The sequence below is a fragment of the Staurois parvus genome, unplaced genomic scaffold, assembly GCF_062004578.1.
Source record: "Staurois parvus isolate SC_StPar_1 unplaced genomic scaffold, SC_StPar_1.0 ptg001242l, whole genome shotgun sequence".
Taxonomy (NCBI): Eukaryota; Metazoa; Chordata; class Amphibia; order Anura; family Ranidae; genus Staurois; species Staurois parvus.
The window spans coordinates 466,116-472,500 of NW_028319038.1; positions in this window are offsets into that span (position 1 = coordinate 466,116).

Sequence of the window (6,385 nt, forward strand, 5' to 3'; positions counted from 1 at the left end):
AAACATTCATGCAAACATAAACTCTAATGCAAAATGTAATATAATTGCAAAAATAAATGTAATCAAAGGCAAAATTGAAGTTTTTCAGTAAAATCAATTTTGGCAAGATCACCTAACTCACCCCTTCCTATTAACCATGTACTGTAACTGTTACCTCTTCATTTTCCATCTCAGACACCATGGACTAGTCCAAACAGAAGAAATCATATTTTCTACAAAGTTAAAAGAATTGCTTTCAAGTGATTTTCAGCTGAAATATAATTTTAAAATATTCTTCCCAAATCTATTGCCATATATTTGAAATACTTACAATTTTGGCCATAGTCAATATATTTCAAAATATATTTCAATTAAAAAAATCTGAAGAATATTTTTAAAAAAATATTTAAAAAAATATATTTTTTCAAATATATTCTTCAGGTTTTTTGTAACATATAAAAAAAAGTCATTTTGCTTTCAAGTGATTTGCAGCTACCCCAATGTCAGATATGCTATGTGACTGGATCTGTTTGCTAGATATTTCAGTGAAGTCGTGATAACCCGACCTTAAAACATTTGACCCAATCTGACTGACTGATATGATTTTACTGGGTTAGGAGCCTCCTACCTGTTAAACCAACACTAGAGAACCTACATTGCTCCACATGTCCCCCAGACTCAGCTCCACTCCAAACCGAACCAAATTCTCGAGTGGCCATTAAGGTCACTCTTATTGGGCAGGGGTGCAGGAAGGGTGGTTGGTGGACCTTATGGACTCTTCACACCAGTACCGGGACAAGGTCATCCGGTCCCTGGGGGCAAAGATGCCAAACTGCCCCTCCTTACAATGTGTGAGCTTTGGGGCTTCTACTCTCAGTAGCCACCATCCTGTCTCAGTCTCACTGTGCAGCTGCAGATCTGCGAATAAAGTTTCACATGGACCCGGAGTCATATCTAGAACCTGCAGGGCCCCGGTGAAAGAATCCATAAAGGGCCCCCCTAACCTCCCTCTTCCCTCCTACCCACATGGAAGAAAAAATATATTTGAAATATAATTTAAAAATATTCTTCCCAAATATATTGACATATATTTGAAATGCTACAATTTTGTCCATATTCAATATATATTTATATATACACTGTATGCTGAAATGTGTTTTTATTACAAAATATATGAGAAATATATATAAAAATACATTTCAAATATACTGTATGTCTTTAAAAATACAAATCTACATTTTTGGAATGCATTTACAAATATATGAAAAAATGGCTTTTTTATATGTTAAAAAAAATCTGAAGAATATATTTAAAAAATATATATTCTAAAAAATATTTTTCATGTATTTTGAATTCTGTGAAAAATGCATTTCAACATACAGTATATATTTATACATATATATATATATACATATTATATATAGAGTGCATGTTGAAATGTGTTATAATTACAAAATATATGAAAAATATGTTTATAAATACATTTCTATCTATTATCTATCTATTATCTATCTATCTATCTATCTATCTATTATCTATTTATCTATCTATCTATCTATCTATCTATCTATCTATCTATCTATCTATCTATCTATCTATTATCTATCTATTATCTATTATCTATCTATCTATCTATCTATCTATCTATCTATCTATCTATTATCTATCTATTATCTATCTATCTATCTATCTATTATCTATTATCTATCTATCTATCTATCTATCTATCTATCTATCTATCTATCTATCTATCTATTATCTATCTATCTATCTATCTATCTATCTATCTATTATCTATCTATCTATCTATCTATCTATCTATCTATCTATCATCTATCTATCTATCTATCTATCTATCTATCTATCTATCTATCTATCCATCTATCTGTCTATCTATCTATCTATCTATCTATCTATCTATCTATCTATTATCTATCTATTATCTATCTATCTATATATCTATCTATTATCTATCTATCTATCTATCTATCTATCTATTATCTATCTATCTATCTATCTATCTATCTATCTATCTATCTATCTATTATCTATCTATCTATCTATCTATCTATTATCTATCTATCTATCTATCTATCTATCTATCTATTATCTATCTATCTATCTATCTATCTATCATCTATCTATCTATCTATCTATCTATCTATCTATCTATCTATCCATCTATCTGTCTATCTATCTATCTATCTATCTATCTATCTATCTATCTATCTATCTATTATCTATCTATTATCTATCTATCTATATATCTATCTATTATCTATCTATCTATCTATCTATCTATCTATCTATCTATCTATTATCTATCTATCTATCTATTATCTATCTATCTATCTATCTATCTATCTATTATCTATCTATCTATCTATCTATTATCTATCTATTTATTATCTATCTATCTATTTATCTATCTATCTATCTATCTATTATCTATCTATCTATTATCTATCTATCTATCTATTTATCTATCTATCTATCTATCTATCTATCTATCTATCTATTATCTATCTATCTATCTATCTATCTATCTATCTATCTATCTATTATCTATCTATCTATTATCTATCTATTATCTATCTATCTATTATCTATCTATCTATCTATCTATCTATCTATCTATCTATCTATATATCTATCTATTATCTATCTATCTATTATCTATCTATCTATCTATCTATCTATCTATCTATCTATCTATCTATATATCTATCTATTATCTATCTATCTATCTATCTATCTATCTAACACTAACCCTAACTCAAACATTCATGCAAACATAAACTCTAATGCAAAATGTAAAATAATTGCAAAAATAAATGTAATCAAAGTCAAAATTGAAGTTTTTCAGTAAAATCAATTTTGGCAAGATCACCTAACTCACCCCTTCCTATTAACCATGTACTGTAACTGTTACCTCTTCATTTTCCATCTCAGACACCATGGACTAGTCCAAACAGAAGAAATCATATTTTCTACAAAGTTAAAAGAATTGCTTTCAAGTGATTTTCAGCTGAAATATATTTTTAAAATATTCTTCCCAAATCTATTGCCATATATTTGAAATTCTTACAATTTTGGCCATAGTCAATATATTTCAAAATATATTTCAATTAAAAAAATCTGAAGAATATTTTAAAAAAAATATTTAAAAAAATATATTTTTTCAAATATATTCTTCAGGTTTTTTGTAACATATAAAAAAAGTCATTTTGCTTTCAAGTGATTTGCAGCTACCCCAATGTCAGATATGCTATGTGACTGGATCTGTTTGCTAGATATTTCAGAGAAGTCGTGATAACCCGACCTTAAAACATTTGACCCAATCTGACTGACTGATATGATTTTACTGGGTTAGGAGCCTCCTACCTGTTAAACCAACACTAGAGAACCTACATTGCTCCACATGTCCCCCAGACTCAGCTCCACTCCAAACCGAACCAAATTCTCGAGTGGCCGTTAAGGTCACTCTTATTGGGCAGGGGTGCAGGAGGGGTGGTTGGTGGACCTTATGGACTCTTCACACCAGTACCGGGACAAGGTCATCCGGTCCCTGGGGGCAAAGATGCCAAACTGCCCCCCCCTTACAATGTGTGAGCTTTGGGGCTTCTACTCTCAGTAGCCACCTTCCTGTCTCAGTCTCACTGTGCAGCTGCAGATCTGCTAATAAAGTTTCACATGGACCCGGAGTCATATCTAGAACCTGCAGGGCCCCGGTGAAAGAGTCCATAAAGGGCCCCTCTAACCTCCCTCTTCCCTCCTACCCACATGGAAGAAAAAATATATTTGAAATATAATTTAAAAATATTCTTCCCAAATATATTGACATATATTTGAAATGCTACAATTTTGTCCATATTCAAAATATATATATATATACACTGTATGCTGAAATGTGTTTTTATTACAAAATATCTGAGAAATATATTTAAAAATACAGTTCAAATATACTGTATGTCTTTAAAAATGCAAATCTACATTTTTGGAATGCATTTACAAATATATGTAAAAATGGCTTTTTTATATGTTAAAAAAAATCTGAAGAATATATTTAAAAAATATATATTCTAAAAAATATTTTTCATGTATTTTGAATTCTGTGAAAAATGCATTTCAACATACAGCATATATATATATATATTTATATATATATATATATATATTATATATAGAGGGCATGTTGAAATGTGTTATAATTACAAAATATATGAAAAATATGTTTATAAATACATTTCTATTATCTATCTATCTATCTATCTATCTATCTATTATCTATCTATCTATCTATCTATCTATCTATCTATCTATCTATTATCTATCTATTATCTATCTATTATCTATCTATCTATTATCTATCTATCTATCTATCTATCTATCTATCTATCTATCTATCTATTATCTATCTATCTATCTATCTATCTATCTATCTATTATCTATCTATCTATCTATCTATCTATCTATCTATCTATTATCTATCTATCTATCTATCTATCTATCTATTATCTATCTATCTATCTATCTATCTATCTATCTATTATCTATCTATCTATTATCTATCTATCTATCTATCTATCTATCTATCTATTATCTATCTATCTATTATCTATATATCTATCTATTATATATCTATCTATCTATCTATTATCTATCTATCTATCTATCTATTATCTATCTATCTATCTATCTATCTATCTATCTATCTATCTATCTATTATCTATCTATTATCTATCTATCTATCTATCTATCTATCTATCTATCTATCTATCTATTATCTATCTATATATCTATCTATCTATCTATTATCTATCTATCTATCTATCTATCTATCTATCTATCTATCTATTATCTATCTATCTATCTATCTATCTATCTATCTATCTATCTATCTATCTATTATCTATCTATCTATCTATCTATCTATCTATCTATCTATCTATCTATTATCTATCTATTATCTATCTATCTATCTATCTATTTTCTATCTATCTATCTATCTATCTATCTATCTATCTATCTATCTATTATACACTGTATGCTGAAATGTGTTTTTATTAGAAAATATTTGAGAAATATATTTAAAAATACAGTTCAAATATACTGCATGTCTTTAAAAATACAAATCTACATTTTTGGAATGCATTTACAAATATATGTAAAAATTGATTTTTTATATGTTAAAAAAAATCTGAAGAATATATTTAAAAAATATATAATCTAAAAAATATTTTTCATGTATTTTGAATTCTGCGAAAAATGCATTTCAACATACAGTATATATTTATACATATTATATATAGAGGGCATGTTGAAATGTGTTATAATTACAAAATATATGAAAAATATGTTTATAAATACATTTCTATCTATTATCTATCTATCTATTATCTATCTATCTATCTATCTATCTATCTATCTATCTATTATCTATCTATCTATCTATCTATCTATTATCTATCTATCTATCTATCTATCTATCTATCTATCTATCTATCTATCTATTATCTATCTATCTATTATCTATCTATCTATCTATCTATCTATCTATCTATTATCTAACTATCTATTATCTATCTATCTATCTATCTATCTATCTATCTATCTATCTATCTATCTATCTATTATCTATCTATTATCTATCTATCTATTATCTATCTGTCTATCTATCTATTATCTATCTATCTATCTATCTATCTATCTATCTATCTATCTATCTATCTATCTATTATCTATCTATTATCTATCTATCTATCTATTATCTATCTATCTATTATCTATCTATCTATCTATCTATTATCTATCTATCTATCTATCTATCTATCTATCTATCTATCTATTATCTGTCTATCTATCTATCTATCTATCTATCTATCTATTATCTATCTATCTATTTATCTATCTATCTATCTATTATCTATCTATCTATCTATCTATCTATCTATCTATCTATCTACAGTCAGGTCCATAAATATTGGGACATCGACACAATTCTAACATTTTTGGCTGTATACACCACCACAATGGATTTGAAATGAAACGAACAAGATGTGCTTTAACTGCAGACTGTCAGCTTTAATTTGAGGGTATTTACATCCAAATCAGGTGAACGGTGTAGGAATTACAACAGTTTGCATATGTGCCTCCCACTTGTTAAGGGGCCAAAAGTAATGGGACAGAATAATAATCATAAATCAAACTTTCACTTTTTAATAATTGGTTGCAAATCCTTTGCAGTCAATTACAGCCTGAAGTCTGGATGAGCAGATAAAAGGTCCAGAGTTCATTTCAAGTGTGCTATTTGCAGTTGAAATCTGTTGCTGTCAACTCTCAATATGAGATCCAAAGAGCTGTCACTATCAGTGAAGCCATCATTAGGCTGAAAAAACAAAACA